General features: G+C 41.2%; 1 protein-coding gene across 7 annotated transcripts in view; it reads right to left on the bottom strand.

Annotated features, from left to right (window-relative positions):
* Positions 1–18,257, bottom strand: part of Stag2 (STAG2 cohesin complex component) — a 135,550-nt gene extending 117,293 nt beyond the window's left edge. Inside the window, exons 1-2 of one of the 7 annotated variants that reach the window (XM_057759096.1) lie at positions 17,958–18,257; positions 16,823–16,957 (exon numbers count right to left, since the gene is read on the bottom strand). The gene's annotated coding sequence lies outside the window, so the exon portion shown is untranslated. Of the gene's footprint in view, positions 1–8,824; positions 8,844–15,199; positions 15,319–16,822; positions 16,958–17,354; positions 17,588–17,957 lie in introns of those variants that run through there. The other 6 variants (XM_057759093.1, XM_057759100.1, XM_057759094.1 and 3 more) reach the window with 6 other exon arrangements.
* Positions 18,258–19,156: the final 899 nt, after the last annotated feature.

Below are 19,156 nucleotides of genomic sequence, written 5' to 3' on the forward strand. Positions count from 1 at the left end.
ACTATAAACGATTATACAAAGAATCTTTAGACAGAATGACAGAATGAATTAAAGTTATGATGGTATAGAGAAGCAGCTTTAAGGCAAACCTGGACAAAGAGTAAAAGGCTCCACAGAGCCTAGGAACTGAGCTGACACCAAATCCTCCTCCTGGAACTCAAGGCAATTCATGAGACTAGGAAAAGTTAACTAGTAAGAGTTAACTGACTTCCCACATCTAGCTCAAGAGGATCAAGTATCTCCCTCAGGCCTACTAAAGATTCAGTTAATTTACTTCAAGATCAGCTTGAAAATAGTCTGTGTGTTTCAGGAAACTATATGAAGCATTCAATCAACAAATACTAAAGACTTGCTTTGTCCAAGGCCCAGTTCTAAGTGTTAAGAGTTAAGGCAAGCCGGACGGTGGTGGCGCACGCCTTTAATCCCAGCACTCGGGAGGCAGAGGCAGGCGGATCTCTGTGAGTTCGAGGCCAGCCTGGTCTACAAGAGCTAGTTCCAGGACAGAAACCAAAAAGCTATGGAGAAACCCTGTCTCGAAAAATCAAAAAAAAAAAAGAGTTAAGGCAACAAACATGACTAATAACTTTGATCTCATAGAGTTTGCATTAATGTGAGAAAACAGATAACCCATGTAAATATATGTTTGATGTTGACAAGAGCTACAGAAAGGAGAAAATGGAGGGCTAGGAGCACGGGACATTATTAATTTTTATGCTATGACTAAAGGGCTCTTCTGAGTTCAGAAAAGGGCACTGGCTACCCTGAAACTGGAGTTTATGGATAGTTTTGAGCCACCATCAGGATACTGGGAACTGAATTCAGGTCTTCTGTAAGACAGGCAAGTGCTCCTACCACTGAGCCATCTCTCCAGTCCCATTACTTAATTGCTTTAACTGTTTTCTTAATTATAAGATAAATATATTACTCTATCATATAACAAAATAGCATCTGATACAAGGAATATACTGGATAAATGAGATTAATATTCATAATCTCAGGGCTTATGCCAAAAAATCCCTCAGCATATTATCTGACACAGAGGTAAAGGATTCTTTTTGTTTGTTTTGTTTTTTTGAAACAAGGTTTCTCTGTAGCTTTGGAGCCTGACCTGGAACTAGCTCTTATAGACCAAGCTGGCCTTGGACTCACAGAGATCCGTTCGTTACCTCTGCCTCCCGAGTGCTGGGATTAAAAGCGTGTGCCACCACTGCCTGGCCAGATCAATGATTCTTACCTCACCGCTATAATAACCTCCAAGGCAAGTTAAATAAATCCCATGTGCATATGAAGAACAAGACAATTCCTTTAAGGATGTCAAAACACTCTTCATAGTTAACATAGGATTTAAAATATACTGCCAGGAAAAGTATTCACATGAATATCCACTTATCAGCACTACTTGAGTTCATCACTAGTAAATATGAAATAGTAGCAGTACCTACATCAGTACCTACATCAGTTGGAAAGATTAACTGTCCCATACTTTCAGTGTCTAACATAACTACTGTTAAAGGCCTAAAATTATAATAGGGGAAGCACCATCAAAATACTTGAAAACTTTAGAAAATGTAAAAAATTCTGGAGGTGGTAAGGAACAGCAAAGAGAGGCTGGGGTTAGGGGCAGGGCTGAGAGTTCTTGTCCAGGATTCTCAAAGCCCTGGGTTCTTCCCCATCCTGAGCCAGGGGTAGAAGAAGCAAATGAGGAGAAAAAGATAGGCTAAGGGAATATGAAAAAAACAAAAACAAAACCTCATACCTTCATGTTATCTGATTTAGACCAATTTATCTAAACAGATTATTTCCAGAATTATTTTCCTTGAAGGAACCAGTCTGAGTTAGGACCTGAAGTACTGGAGAAAGCAATAGCAGAAGGGGATAAAAAAAAAGGGAGTGTGATGACAAACATATGAAGATGTCATAATGAAACCTACAATTCTGTATGTATGTTAGTCAAAAAATACTGTCCTTTAGTGGGAAAGCCAAACTTGCATGGCAACAATTCTTTCGTTTCAGCTTATGTTATAAAAACGTTACTTAAAATTAGTTCAACTATTATTTTACTAAGGACTAAAACATGAACTTTACCATCTCTTCTATTCACTCTTATTTACATGCCAGTCATCTTCATGAAAAATATAATACATGTACAACTTTAGACAAAGAGCAATTTATCCTCACCAAGTCTCAGGAGAAAATAAGCCTTTCTCCTTCCTAAGCCTCCTAAATTGTCTAACTAGTCAGAGGTGTTTAACTCTCCTCTATTTAGGGTCCTTGTCTCCTTTTATTATCTTTCCCAAAAGAAGGCATCACCGTGAAATCTATAAATCATCCCACTGGGAGGCAGTGTATCACCATGGGAAGATATGTTCTGAAATTCGGCTGAATTGGATTCAAAAGTAAGCACTTCTTAGCTGAGTGATCTTAGGCAAATCACGCTAACCATTCTGAATTTGAGTAAGTGAAAAGCCATCAACTACTTCACAGGCTATTATAAGAAGCCAAAGTCCAATGTTAGGGAACCTACTATATACTCCCATGTACTAAGATAATGCTGTGAATGATACCTTGTCAGATAAAAATTATCACTGCACAGCCAGCTTAGAGGAAACTGATAATTGACTAAATCCTTTATAATATACAGCTATTGGATACGAAAACAAGAATTGAGAACTACATTTGTAGAAGATCTAAAATTTTAATTCAATTACCATTTAAGAACCTGAATAACATACCCTATATATTGAAACAAGTATTTGAAATGAGATTTTAAAAACATAGCTCAAAAACTGACCAAGGCAACAATCTAGTTGTAAGAAATAAACTTGGGGCCGGGCGGTGGTGGCGCACGCCTTTAATCCCAGCACTTGGGAGGCAGAGGCAGGCGGATCTCTGTGAGTTCGAGACCAGCCTGGTCTACAAGAGCTAGTTCCAGGACAGGCTCCAAAACCACAGAGAAACCCTGTCTCGAAAAACCAAAAAAAAAAAAAAAAAGAAATAAACTTGGATATTCACCAACATTGAGCATTTATACATGCCATATTTACCATTACACAATTACCTCATTAGATTTGCATTCTTTCTATAGCACTCTGTTAATTGCATCAGTCTCATTTTAAAGGATTAGGAGCTCATTACCTATTAAAGGAACTTTAAAATCCCACCATATCTAACTCATTTCTCTGCAATTTTCAAGAACATTTAGAACATCCAAATCTTAAGAGTCTACTAAATATTTTTCAATGAATATAAGTACTTTATGCATTGATAGTCTAAACTCAAGAAAGTACATATTCTCCAGGAGGAAAAAAAAAATCATGTCACTGAAAAGTTTGCTTTTCAAAAATGTAACAGCATATTTCTACTTCTCCACGAGCCATGGCTACACCACCACTTTCTCAATTCTCCTGCCAGAGGTAAAGGAATGTCTTCTGGCCTGAATGAGTGGTGGAAGCAGGAAGGAGCATATCCCAGTGGAAAAATATCAGAGCTTTGCTAATGTTTCCCATGTTTTCTCCCCTGTAACATAGAATGGAAATTCTCAATGTAGTATATATATAATATATATATATACTAATATATATACTATTTCTTTAAGACGTGAAATACTGTTTAAATAAGGGAATATTAAATGTCTTCTTTTAGCCAAAGTCTAACTGCCATAAAGTTTGAAAATCAGCTACAAAGCAGAAGACACACTGCTAAGTCTCTGCTTTAAAAAATGAGGGGGTTTAAAAGATATCTAAGAAAGCGGGATATCATACATCCCTATTCGAAAATGAAAAGATCTAAAGGGCTAAAAAGATTGTTCAACTCTTAGCATTTGTTGCTCTTCCAGAGAACACAAGTTTGATTCCCAGCAACCACATGGTGACTCACAACATGATGTAACTTCAGTTAAATGGGAATTGATATCCTCTTCTGGCCTCGAGGCACCAGGCACCAAGTGATACATGTACAAACATGCAAGCAAAATACACACACACACACACACACACATATATATATACACATATATATATATATATAATAAAAGAATCCTAGGAGATTATCAAATACATGTATGTATAATATATTGAAAGCAAATCTACTATTATATACTCTACTAAAGAATTTCAAAGTTAATGTTATAAGAAACCAAACTTCGGGTAGTGGTGGCACACGCCTTTAATCCCAGCACTCAGGAGGCAGAGACAGGTGGAATCTTTGTGAGTTTGAGGCCAGCCTGGTCTATACAGAGCTAGTTCCAGGACAGCCAGAGCTTTTACACAGAGAAACCCAGTCTAAAAATACAAAACCACAAGAAAAAGAGGACTGGACTTTTCTCGGTAGTAAAGTACTTGCCTCAAATGTGCTAGGCAGTAGGTTCAATCCCAAAAAATGATTCAAAACCATTTTTAAAACCATTACTCATCTATCTTTAAAAGCTAGGTGTGGGGGACATGCCTGTATTCCTAGCACTCGGAAGGGAAACACAGGAGAACCAGGAAACCAGCTACACCACAGTTTCAATGCCAGCCTGAGTTATTAAGACCATGTTTCAAAAACAGAACAAGGGGCTAGAGAGATGGCTCAGCAGTTAAGAATATTAACTGCTCTTTCAGAGGACCCAAGTTCAATTCCCAGTCCATATGGTAGCTCACAACCATCTGTAACTACAGTTCGAGAAGATCCAATGTCCAATGTTCTTCTCTGGTCTCATGGAAACAAGCCACGTACATAATGCACAAACATACATGCAGGTAAAACACTCATATATATTCATTTTATGTATATGAATATTTTGCCTTCATACATAAATATGCACCATGCACCTGGTACCCACAGAGGTGAGAAGAAGGTACTGGATCACTTGGAACTGGAGTTGAAGTTGGTTATGAGCCAGCATGTTGGGCTGGGAACAGAAACCTGCAAGACAGACAAGTGTTCTTCTTGAGCACAGAACCTTTTCTCCAGCCCCAATAAGTAGAATTCATTTTTTACAAAAACAGGCCAGGCAATGGCAGCACACTTTAAATCCTAGCACTCAGGAGACAGAGGCAAGAGGATCTATGAGTTTTAGGCCAGCATGGTCTACACAGCAAGTTATGGGACATTCAGGGCCACACACACACAAAAAAATACTATCTCAAAAAACCAAAAAAAAAAAAAAAACAAATCAAATAAAATAACAATAATAGTTTTTACAAAAAAATGAAGTAAGACTGGAGCAGGAATGGGAATACAGCTTAATTGCAGAACGTTTAAAGGTTTAGTACCTTTGAAGCCCCATGTTCGATTCCCAGAACTGGGGAGAAAAGGGGGGGAAAAAACCACAAGAATATGTTAAATTTCCATTTTAAAAACACACAGTAAGAACCTGATATAAAGTCAAGTAGGGTGGCACATGTTCTTAATCCTGGCACTCAGAAGGCTGAGGCAAGCAGCGCTCTCTGAGAGAGTTCCATACAAGCCTAGTCTACATAGTAATGTCCTATCTTTAAAAAAAATTAAACTGGGAAGTGGTATCTCATACCTTTAATCCCAGCATTCATGAGGCAGAAAGGGAAAGATCTTTGAGTTCGAGGCCAGCCTGGTCTACAGAGTGAGCTCTGGGGCAGCCAGGGCTGTTGCAGAGAGCCCTGTCTTGAAAAAAAATAGTGGTGCTGTTGTCAAAACTAGCCTCAAACTTCTAGGCTCCTAAAATCCTCGACTCAGCCTCCCAAGTACAGGCCCAAGTCATTGCACCCCACGAACAAAATTTTCATTGCTTATTGCTTTTACACAGAAACATAAAACCAATTGAAAGACCTCAAATTTTTGAATAATGGTAAATGCTATAAGGAACAATCATGGCATCTATTAACCACCAAAGATGAGCATTCCAAGGTAAATTAGCATCCTCTTGTTACTTCTAAAAATTTTCATAGCAAACTGCATATTTTAAAAATAACAGTCACTCTTTCAAATTAAGGATACTCTGTCAAAACTATATTGATGACGGGGAGAAAGTATAGCTCAGTGGCAAAATGGTGGTCTAACATACACAAGTCCCTGAATCCTATCTCAGGCACTACAATACAAGAGAAAAGCAAAAAATGGCACTTGGAGGACTGAGACAGGAGGATCACAAAAATTGAGGACAAAGGGGGTTACATAACCATATACTCTACAGGACAATTTTTTTTAAGAACTTTGACCATGCATGATGGCACATACCTTCAATCCCAGCACTAAGGAGACAGAAATGAATCTCTGAGCTCCACGTAGTTCTAAGCTAGCCAGGGATAAACAGTGAAACCTTATCTCAAATAAATAACATTTTATACATTTTACTGTGACAAAGTCCAACTAATAATATTATTAAGGGATTAGGATAAATCTCCACCGATTTAATAGCAAATCTTTGAGAAATGATGAAATGCACACATAATATCTTATGTTGTGTGCAGGGGACCCTGGATTCAATTTCCAACATCACAAAAAAAAAAAAAATAACGCACATCATGTCCCAGTACTAGTGAAATTGTACTATACATACACTGAGGCTTATGTTTGTTTGCTTTGTTGTCTTTGTTTTTGTTAGACAAGGTTTCTCTGTAGAACAGCCCTGGCTGTTCTAGAACTCAATCTATAGGCCACGCTGGCCTCAAACTCAAGAGAGAGATCTGCCTGCTTCTTCCTCCTAAGTTCTTGTATTAAAGGTAGTGCACCATTGCCCCGCCACCCAGCTACACACAAGGTTTAAAAGCTAAAATACATTTTTACTGCATTATTTTATATACCTTAAATATTTATCTTTAACTGGACACGTTGGCACACACCTGTGATCCCAGCACTAGGAAGGCAGAGGCAGGGGGACCTCTGTGAGTTCTAAGCTAGTTCAAGGACAGACAAGAGTACACAAAGAAATCCTGTCTCAAAAACAAATAAACAAAAAACCTTTGCCCCCAGGTCACAATGCCATCAACAAATTCCTTGTCTGATCAGAAATGTCATGGTTCTTCCAGTTGTTTTCTTGTACAATTTCAACAAACTAAGCAAATTAGTATACAGAATAGTAACTCAATCCTATTGGTAAGATAGTGACTGCAACAAAATCTACAAAAATGAAAAAGTTTATTTACCAATGAAATATTAAAAATTCAACTATGTAAACAAAATTGAAACCTCTTAAGATCCGACCTTGAGGGGAAGAGGTAGCACACACCTTTAATCCCTGCACTTGAGGAGCAGAGGCAGGCAGATCTCTGAGTTGAGGTTAACCTGATGTACAGAGTGTTCCAAGACAGGCAGGACTATGCAAAGAAACCCTGTCTCAAAAGACAGACAAACAAACAGAAAAGAGGAAAAATTAGATCAGATCTCATATGGTGGCTCATACCATTAACCCCAGAACTTGGTGGGCAGAGACAGGTGGATGGATCCCTGCATACGAGGCCAGCCTGGTCTACATACTGAGTTTCAGGACAGGCAGGGCTGTGTAGAGACCTTGTCTCACAAAAAAAAAAAAAAGACCAAAATAAATTTTAAAGCAGAAATATCAAATATTTACCACCCACACTCAGCAAAAATATTCCTTGGCCACAACTATACCCAAATCATTTCTCTACATTTGAATTCATATTCAGTTATTTGGCAGGAAGATACCACATACACGAACAGTCCAGAAATATAAAATCAATGCAAAAACTATCACAAAAGTAAGGAGTGGTAGGGTTGAGGAGGGGAGGACTGGGTGTTAGAAATGCTAACAGCAGCAGCTCTACCAGGCATCCCACCCCAAAGAGAACTATTTTATTTCTGAAGTGATACATGCTTCTCTGTAAGTCCTAACTCTCAAATTATGTTACAGGATCAGGTTAACTTCAGGCAAGTCTCTAAACTAGAGCATTTTCATTAGTTTTAATACCATTTCTCCCTAGTCCCAAACATTGCCATTCTCTTATCTATCTTCTCAGAAGGACTCTATGAAATATAGCATCAATAGTTAATACAAAATGATAAAGGAAATATGAATAATACATAAAGAAATTAAACTCAGATGCTGCTATGTTGGTGTTTGACTTGTTTCACTTGGGTAAAATTCAAGAAAGTTACTTTTTAACATTAAGTAAGGGGCTGGAGAGATGGCTCAGTGGTTAAGAGCACCGGCTGCTCTTCCAGAGGTCCTGAGTTCAATTCCCAGCAACCATATGGTGGCTCACAACCATCAGTAATGAGATCTGGCGCCCTCTTCCAGCCTGTGGGCATACACGGAGGCAGAATGTTGTATACATAATAAATAAATAAATCTAAAAAAAAAACATTAAGTAAGACATATATAATCACCCTAATCTAACAACTTCAAAACAGTATGCTAGAAATTCTCCTGGGTTTTAAAAAACAATGCTATCTTGCTTTAACTACTACCCCTGTACCAACAAAAACTTACCCCAAAGAATAAAAATTAGCAGACTCTCTGAGTATAGCAATTTACAGTAATTTAAATCACTTTCATACCCATACAAATCTCTATAGGGGTTTGGAATCCCTTCTTACCAATAAGTAATTGGGAAGTTACTAGGCCTTCATGTTTCCTCTTCTGTAAAAGGGTCATCATATACCCCAGTTTCTCTGGGACAGTCCTAGTTAATGCTCTTATCTCAGCGAGTACTGACCTCTCTTACTCTCAAAAGTTCCCTAGTTTGGCAGGGTGTGGTAACTTGTGCCCATAATTCCAGCATTCAGGAAGGTAAAGAGGGAAAAGCACAATGTTCAAGGACAGCCTGGATTGAACAGTAAATTCTAGGCTAGTGGAGACTACATAAAATACCTTGTACTATAGGGTGAGTATGGTAACACAAACCTTTAATCCCAACATTTGGGAAGCAGACACAGGCAGATCTCCAAGTTACAGGCCTCAGGCTACATAGTGAGGTCCAAAACTGCCAGGGCTACCTAGACTCAAAAAAAAGAGGGAGGTGGGGAGAGGGAGGGAGGAACACAGAGAAACAAAGAAAGGAAGAAAGAAAGGCAAGAAAGAACCATGTAGTTGTAATACCTCATTGGTTAATGAAATTATCATTACACATGAAGTATTTGTAATAGTACCTGGCATAAGAAGAGTTCAGTTACTGTTAGTTACTATCAATGTCTTAAAAAAGATTTTTTAATTATGTAATGAAAATGCTCCTACAATATTCCTTCTTACAAATTAAATTATGCATTTAACTTTCCACATTCAACTTTTTTGTTTGTTTTTTTGAAACAGGGTTTCTCTGTGTATCTGCCCCAGTTGTCCTGGAACTTGCTCTGTTCATCAGGCTGGCCTTGAACTCATAGAGATTCACCTGCCTCTGCCTCCCAAATTCTGGGATTAAAGGTGTGTGCCACCACCGCCTGGCCCACATTCAATTCTTTAAAACAACTCAGCAGCACTAACTGCTTGAAATCAAATACTAAACAATTTACCAAAGAAATGGCAATATCATCAACTGTACTCTTATTTTATCACACATTAAGTTTTTAGGAGGCTATATCTCAATTCTTAGCAAGCAAATAATATGAAAATAAATCTGCTTTCAGTCCAATCAAGCCTCAATATATTAGTAACATTTGTAACCACGGTTCTTCAGATTTCAGAAAACTGAGGAACATTTCTGGCACCTATCTTTTTTCAAGACAAACAGGAGAAACAAATAATTGCATATAATGGGCACCTTAGGCTATAATTCGGTCATGGAACATTAGTTGTTGGTATTAATGGAATACAAAGATAAAATATGGATTAAAATACTCAATATGGCAAGAGTCTAGGTCAAAGAAGACTGTTTATCACCTCAAAAAAAATTTCCTGAAGATGAAGTATGTAATGAAAAGGAATGATCAACAGATGTGCATAAATTTGACTCATGGTCATGAAAAGTATGTGCTGGCACACACACACACACAGAAAGTACATGCTATCTATATATATTTAATATTACCTCATCTCCACTAAAGTCAGAGTCTATAATTTCTCTAGGTAAGAAAAACTCTCAAGTTTACGAAAAGATTAGATTATCCTCATTTTTAAATTTTATTTATTCATGTTTATTTATTGCATGTGTCTGAGTGTTTTGCCTATATGGTTGCATGTTACCCACCACATACATGTCCACTGCCCTAAGAGGTCAGAAGCCAATGTCAGAATCCCCAGTTAAAAATGGTTGTGAGGCACCATGTGGGTGCTGGAAACCAAACCCAGGTCTTTGGTGAAAGCAATGGGTGCTCTGAGCCATTTCTCCAGTCCCCTAACCTAAATTTTTAATTAAAATCTAACCACTAGCTGGGCGGTGGTGGCGCACGCCTTTAATCCCAGCACTCGGGAGGCAGAGGCAAGCGGATCTCTGTGAGTTTGAGACCAGCCTGGTCTACAAGAGCTAGTTCCAGGACAGGCTCCAAAACGACAGAGAAACCCTGTCTCGAAAAACCAAAAAAAAAAATCTAACCACTAAACAAGCTGAATGACTCAGAAACTATCTTTAGACATACACAGTATAAATAACAAAGAATTTTTTTAAATGTGTAACTATTCTATGCATCATAGAAAATAGAAACCTTTGCTCACACCAAGACTTTAACATTCCATGAAATTTGGTGATCATATTCAAGCAATATTAAAGCTCAGATTTCAATTACTTTGATTATTAGCTTAAAATAAAATATGGAATTTCTTTAATCTTTTTATTTAAACCTTTACCAACAGGTATGGTACAGTACATGGGAGTCAGAGGCAGGTAGGTCTCTGTGAGTTCAAAGCCAACCTGGACTACCCATAAATTCCAGGAAAACCAGAACTACATAGTGAAACCCTGTCTCAAAAAAACCTTTTTACCTTTATCTACTTGGGGGGAAGGAGCACATAGGGCTTCACATGGTGCATGCATACAAATTCAGAGGACAACTTGCAAGAGCCAAGTCTCTCCTTCCACCATAAGGACTGCAGAAACAAAAAACAGGTCAGCAGCCTTGGGAGCAAGTTCTCCTTACCCACCCAGACCTCAATGGCCCCCTCATAGAACTTTTGCCTTGTAGCAACTCATCTGACCCTGAACAAAGATCTCTGATTGTCTTATACCATATATGGTAAAGTCTTGGTCTTATAAATAAAATTAAAGCAATGAGGATTGCAGACCTAAACTCAGTAAGAGAAACACCTGAGTTCTAACCATCAAAAAAAGAAGGATTTGAGGTCAGGCTAATCAGGGTGTGATTTGGGGAAAGTCACTTACTATTACCTAGAACCTCAACTTCCTCATCTGTAAAATATTCTTTAAAACACTTATTTCAAAGTTTATGAGAGAGTTCATATTAAAACATGGTTTCTGACACTCAAAAGGAACCCAAGGGGCTAAAGAGATGGTTCAGTGGTTAAGTGCACTGACTGCTCTTGTACAGGACCCAGGTTCAATTCCCAGCACCCACATGGTACCTTACAACCTTCTGTAACTCCAGTTTCAAGGGATCCCACAACTTTTACTGGCCTCCTTAGGCACCATGTACATGTAGTAGACATACTTACATGCAGGTAAAACACCTAGACACATAAAATACTAATAATAATCCAAAAGAAACCCAAGATATATTGAAATTATTTTTTAGATTAGCTCAGGTTTCAAAAATTACAAATCACACTCTACTGCAAAGTTATTCTTGCAAAAATATATAGAGAGCTCAACTTTCCAGCCTTACACATTCAATGAAAATTTACTTGAGGCTGACTCATTTCTAAAAGGAATTTTAGGGGCTGGAGAGATGGCTCAGCGGTTAAGAGCACTCCCTGTTCCTCCAGAGAACCTGAGTTCAATTCCCAGCAACCATATGGTGGCTCACACCATCTGTAATGAGATCTAACGCCCTCTTCTGATGTGTGGGCATATATGCACGCAGAATGCTTTATACATAATAAACAAATAAATCTTAAAAAGAATAAATCTAAGTTCTATTTTAAAAATAAAAAATAAAAGGAATTTTATTTTGGAATTTTACAAGAAGTTATTGAGAGCTAATAGAAATCTCTTTACCATGTCAAGGCTAATCATGTACTTTTCAATTTAAAAAATACAAGCATGGCAGCAAATGTCCATTATCCCAGCAGTAGAAAGGCTCAAGTAGGAGGATCACAAATTTGAGAGACCTGGGATACAGAAGGAGATTCCGGCTGAAAATAAACAAACAAACAAGCAAAGAGGCCATTGTATCCACCTTCTCTGGAGAGAACAAAACAGTTTGATTAACCTCTTAACCAACTTTCTCTTCTTTCAAGATAGAATCTCAGAAAAGTAGCCTCAGGCTGCTCTGACACTAGATGTATCCCAAACTGACCTCAAATTTACAGTAATCCTTCTACCTCAGCCTCCCAAGTGCTCCAACTACAGGCGTGAGCCACTATGCCTAGCAACACTCATTTCCTAACGTCTACTAATCAGTATCAATGAAGTACAGTAAACATGTATTAAAAACCCTAATTCAGGGGAAACTTTTCTGGTAACAGATTAGCAAAGAAGCTAAGATGTTCCATTTGTTTGTTTGTTTGTTTGTTTTAATATACACAAAACCTAGTCCACAAAGCCACATTACTTACACAGAAAAATGTATTTAATTAAACTAAATGCAAAAAATGCACTTCAGGAGACTGAAAAAGCAAAGGGACAATTTTATTTCTTCGTATCTTTGCCACCAGAACATGCAAAATCTACCGCCTGTGACAGACAAATACATAATTACTATAGAGGCACAGTATGGAACTACATACGAAACCCTGAGCATAAATAATAGTAAATGTGAAAACTAGAAAGGAAAATGGAAAGTACTTTTAAACAGTGTGTAATTTTATAGTTCCTTTTCATTCTCCAACAATCACATTTCAATATACACTAATAGTTAACGAGAGCTACACTAACAGTGCATTGCTAATTGGAACTATCCCTTTTCTTTCCTATTTATTATCCCAACTCCAAAATAGTGCCCCTCTAAATAACAAATTGTCCCTTTTAATATAAACCTTATGTTCAAAAATTATCTTTCAACATCAAAAACTAAAGGGTTGCATCTATCATAAAGAACTGGAAGCAAAATAAAATTTAAAAAGCTACCACTGTTTACAACATTCCTACAGGGCTGTGCTGATTATGATAAGCATGCAGAGTATTAAACATTACTGAAGTGACCAGGGCATATTTTCACCTCTAAAGTATGTATTTCTCTTGTATCCCCAAAGAAAGAGATTTGAGCCTGATACTAGGCCAAGCCCCCAATTTTACTTCATACAAATGATAAAAATAAATGTCAAATTTAATTTCATTAAAATTGTTTTCATATTTGGAGTTTAAGAATTTAGAATCAATTTCAAGGCTGCCAAAACTCAGAATTTGTTGATTTGGTAGTTTAGCTACTGCTTCACCACAAGAAATCAAATCTGATGCAACATCTTCACCATTTACTTAAGGATATTTGCATAGGAATAAAAAGTTGAAGCCAGGAATCTGCCTTAATATCCTTGTAAATAATGATAACAGTTCAGAAAGGTTTGTTCCCAGACTGGGAGAAAAATTTTCTATAATAATTGGGAAATACGTTTTACCAAACACAAAAATAAAATATTCATCGCTTTGGAGTCCCTTCAGAACTTTAACAGCTATTCAAAAATGCATCTAACAGGAACAAAATAAACTTGACATAGAATAATACCAAATTGCAGAAACCAAGACAATTAATTACATTGGACTTTGGGAGCAAATATACTATTTAAAGGAGACCAAGGGTCTTAGTTTTAATTGCACTTTTATTGCTGATTGCAATATTGAAAATGTTTTTAAAAGAAATCAAGGTAATAGCTTTCGTATCAACTCTGAAGTAATTAGAAGAGCAGATTGTTGGAGAGGGTACATCATTTTATATGTAAACATCCAATTTCCTATTGGCTTAAAGAGAAGAACCCTCTCTACCCTGCCTGTCAGTCTCAGATACCTTATAATACTACAGTTACGTCACAGTGGGAAGGAATGGCTAATAAGTACATCTCTTTTCCAATCCACTTCTCTACCTAGTCATTAAACACCAAACACTGAAACTGTATTCAGCCATGTCAATCTTCCTACTGGGAATGCTCCCTATGGCACCCCAATCCCTTCCACTGTCGCTTACTCCAACTGCCAAAGCCCCTCCTATTAATAGTAAATCCCTCTCATACTGACTCACTGCAACTCCAACTTAATGAAACAAACCCAAGAAGAATTTTTAAATCAACAAATGGAATTTCCTATTTTCAAGAAAAAAGCAAATCAAAAGGAAAGTAAAAGCAGAGCACACTGAGACTAAGCTACCTTTCAAGACTATCTAACTCGTGGGGATTTACCTTGTTTTCCCTATAGTGCTTGTGTAAATATTTTTGAAAGTTGGTATGCTAGGCATTACGTAATTACCCACACACAAGCCTAAGCTTCGTGTAAATAACTTAGGTATGTAAATATAAAGTCAGCACATCAAAATGTAAAAACTTGGAAATTTTTCTTCAAAAATCTACCTCAACTACAGAAATTTTCAAGCACATACAAAAGTAGACTAAGTAACCAATGAGCCCTTCTGACCTCAGCTAGCTACAATAATCAGCTCACAGCCACTTCTCTTTTCATCTGTCCTCCTACTCTTATCTTTAAAGAAAATGAGGAGACAAGTAAGTCCTCAGTAAGGACACCGAGAATAACCCCAAGGCAACAAAACTATCGAAGTAACGTGTTAAAGAGTCAAACGTCTTACAATGTTACTGTAAAAGAACCCTGCACAACTAATAGCTAGTAAAATTTAAGAATTCAGTTAAAAACATAGAAATGATTATCTCTACGAATTTTAATCAAGCCCATAAGACCCAATAAGTACATTTTAAATTATATTTTAAAAGGATAAATAGAAATGAAGTGAAAATGAACTTAAACATTTGCAATTAGCTGGAATCTACGCAGCACTTAATCTCAAAACCGAAAAAAAAACCCAGACTATTTAACATAATGTGTCATGAAATTACAATTCAACCACTTGAAAAACCGCTGAACACTTATGCATTAACTAGTCCTTCTGATCCCTAATTATAGATTGATATCAACGTAGAAAGAAAACCAGGCATTTTGACGCAAGTGGTTTAAAATGTTCAAAATTAACCCCACCGTTCATTGAGAAATATATGAAAGCAAGACGAAACTACCTGAATTGTATGTCGTTTAACGGAAATGCATCCACTTTCCAGGGTCATCCAAAAAAAAAAAAAAAAACATAATAAGTTCACATATACCCTTAAACGCAACGCACTGGGCTCCAGACAGAATTAGGAGACCGCCTCCTGCTTTTGCTCCTAACCAATACGCAGAGAGAGAAGGTTGGCAGGAAAGTGCTGCGAGGACAGTAACAAACACCAGCAAGCTCCCAAGCAGGCCCTGCTAGAGCCAGGAATGACGCACTTCGGTAACCCGACTCTTTCTCCCCTCCACCCCCCCGCCCCCAGCAGCGGTGCTGACACCGCCAACAGCCCGGAGTAGAAAAAAAAAAGACAACAGAAAAAAAAAAAAAAAAGGCAAAGCTTGGACCGCACCAGGTTTCATTAAGAAACCTCGATTATTCCTCTTTCGACACTAAACACCAGGACTAAACAGGAAAAGAAGCTTCGTGCTTAAGCAAGTCCCATCATGGTGGTTTAAGTCACTAAATTAAGCTGATAATGAGTCCAATCCACAGAGACATATATACAGGGTGTGGCTGCTGTGAAATACGGCGGTCCGTGGGAGAAAGGGGGTACGGAATTTACACTCCAGTGTGAAGGGAAGAGGGGGCTTTACCGGGGTCGAGGAGGCGGCCCGCGCATTTTAAGGAACCATTGCAAACCAACAGAAGCGTCTCCTTTACTTAAACCTAACCCCCACAGATCAAAAGTTTCAGATAGACATAGCACAGAAGCTGGAAATAATCATTTAATCAAAAAACAAGACCCTCAATTTAAAAACTACATCTAGAAGAAAGGAGGAGGGAGAGGAAGGGGGGGTAGGCAAGAGCATAAAAAACATCCTAGGCCACGGAGGAGAAAGTCTCCCAGACCGGATGAAACTACTAATGCAATATTAAAAATTCAAGTCAAGCACCAAAGCACGAAAAATCACACGATAACCCATTACCGTTGAGGATTAAAAATAAAATGACATATAACACCGAGGAGGAGCAGAAACTAAATGTCGAAAGTACAGCGGTTTATACACACACACACACACACACACACATATATATATATATATAAAAAAACCTAAAGGCAAAACAAGACATTCTCGCGGCGGGAGGGAAAGGGGAAAAAAGGCCGAAATCAACAATACGTTTACGATTCTAGGCCAGAAGAAAATGGGAACGGGGCTCAAAGTTTTGCGGAACTACTTGATGCTGTTTCCCACACCTTCTCTCTCCCATGGCCCATCCGACCCTTTTCCTCCTAAAATTGCAGTCCACAGATCTCCGGATCTGTGAGAGAAGAAAAGAGAAAGTCGCCCTCGAGCAAGAATAAAAGTGTGGAGGGAAAACAGAGGCTGCCTACCTGGGGCAAGGATCAGCTCAGTTCGTGCCTTGAGAAAGACAGCGAGGGTGGGGGTGGGAACGAAAAAGCAGCACTAAAACTAAAACAAAAGTGGCGCCAAAACCCCCCAACAAACAGCCTTCCACTCCCGCCCTTCCCCCCCCCTCCGCCCATGCCAGGCAGGCAGGGCCCCCTTCGGGGCAAGGTCTACGCGCAGGGGACCGACGCCGCCGGACCCCAGCCTATTTCGAAAATTGGTGCCCTAAGAAAACTGACCGAAGTCGGGGCCTCGGAAAGGATGGAGAGATCGATGCCAACCGCTTTGCCCAAGCAGTTCCCCCACCACGCGCTGGAGATGATGGGGCGGGGGAGAGAAGCCGAGGGGCCCGTCACATGAATGTTGTTCCCTCTCTAGGAAGGGAGGAAGAGAGAGAGAGAGGGAGGGAGGGGAGGGGAGGGGAGAGGAGGGAAGGAAGGAGGGGAAGGGAGGAGGGAGGGGGGAGGAGGGAGGAGAGAGGGGGGAGGAGGGAGGGGGGACGAGGGAGGGGTGTGAGCAGAGTAGATTTTCCCTCGCCTCCCTCGGTCCGAGGCCCAAATAGACACAGGCGAGCCTGCTCGCCCCCCCCCACCCCGGTTCCCAGCACCACCATTTTGCTCGCTTCCTTCCCCGCACCACCACAACGCGCTCTCCCACCCCCCCCCCGACACAGACACACACACAGACAACATACACACACACACACCCGGTCGCGGCCTCCCCGGTTTCGCCTTCCCGCCGCCCCCCCTACGGATGGCACCCCCACCCCACCTCCAGTTTAGGGGCTCTCTTCCCCCAGGCTGCTTAGGAGGAAGCCCCCGGAGGAGAGGAAGCCACCTCGAACGCTACGCGGAGGCGCGGTGCCTCCATCTTGCGCCGCTGCGCGTTCTCCATTTTGGGCCACCCATTGGGGAGGGGGGGTCCTCGGCGGAGGCCCCGAGGGAGAGTTGGGGCGAGGGAGGCAGGAGAAAAGCTTCAGCGAGGGTAGTGGAAAAGAAGCGTCCTGCGCTAAAAAGCGGCTCTGGGAGGAGGTAGGCAGGAAGGGGGTGGGGGGAGCTGGGGGGGAGCCTGGAAGTTCCTTGCAAGTGTTGGGGTAGCGACTTGGGGGCGGAGAAGAGAGGCAGGGGGAGACGCGGGGGCGAGGCGAGGCTCGCTCCCCGCCTGGACACAGCCGCTCACTCCATGGCTGCCCCGCGCCAAGCCGAGGGAGAGGGCCGCTAAACGGCGACGGGACGCCCGGCCTGTCGCCTCCCTCCCCCGGCGGCACGCTCTCTTCGCCCGATCGCAAGCACACACACCTCACGCTGGGCCGCGCGCCCTCCGGGTGCCCCTCCAAACTTCTAGAAGCTTCGCCTCCGCCATTTTATAACTTACCTCCCCCCTCAGCGTCTACAGAGGCAGCCAGGAGACTGTTGGCCTCCTCAACTCGTTCCTTCTGTCTCAGGCCGGGGGCTCCTTCACCCCTGGGCTGATACAAGAATTTTTTTTTCCCCTTCCTCTTCTTTACACCCTTGAATTCTACTCGGGAACGGAAGCTCCCGCGGTTCTAGACCGGTGGGGGGGGTTTTGAAAGTGGCGGTCGGATCCGGCGGGGTTTTTTTTTTTTTCTTTTTTTTTCTTTTTTTTTTTTTTTTTTTTTTTTTTTTGGTGGCGCTTCGGGATTGTTTGGGGTGTTCGCTCTTCGGCGACTTGGAGGCGAATGGAACGCGCAGGCGCCATCTGTCGGCCACGAACCCGCGCCCAGCTCCTGTTGGGAGGGAGCGGCATCTAGCGGCAGCGGGGCGCCATGGCAGTGCGCGCCCCCCGCCCCTCCCACCCAGCATCCTCCTCCCTGGCGGCGACCAATCGCGAGCGAGCGCCTCCAGACTGGCTCCGGCGTCTCTGATGCCTCACGTGAACTGAGCGCCCGCAGGGGCGCGCCGCCGAGTGGGGTAAACAAGGCGGCGTGCCCGCGCCTCACTTACTCATTCGTTGGGACGCGCTTTCCTCCGGGTGCGGACTGGACGGGGCCGTGGCGGCAATGTCGGCCGGCGCCAGGGAGGAGGTCGCCCGGAGGCCAGGAGCGGTGTCCGCCTGAGCCGGGCCGTGGGAACCCCGACGCTTGGCGACCCGAACGCCCCACTCCTCCGCCCCTGCTCGGCCCCAGAGAGGCAGGCCAGCAGCCTTCGAGGCTCTCCTCTCCTACACACCCACCCCAGAGAGCTCCCCCTTCCCCCCGCCTCCCTATGCCCACTTCACTTCCCACCCAAAGAACCCAATGCGCCCAACTCTGCCACCTGATCCCAGCGGGATTCAGTGGCTCACATTTTTATTTTGTTTTGCTTTTTTTTTTTTTTTGGCTTCGCGTATGAGAGAAAGGGTGCTCATTCTCTTTACCAGGGAGATTGGGAGATAGTCATACACACACACACACACACATTTCCTGCAGGTTCTAAGAAAACGTGTCCCTATCCTCAAATTCTAGGAGACTTAGGGAACTAGGCTACTAAGCTAGTCCGGCTGCTCAACCAGTTTATTGGCAACTTTGGGGGTGGAAGAGGAGACAGGATCAAAGTGGCATGAAATCCACAGGC

Source organism: Chionomys nivalis, chromosome X (genome assembly GCF_950005125.1).
Source record: "Chionomys nivalis chromosome X, mChiNiv1.1, whole genome shotgun sequence".
Taxonomy (NCBI): domain Eukaryota; kingdom Metazoa; phylum Chordata; class Mammalia; order Rodentia; family Cricetidae; genus Chionomys; species Chionomys nivalis.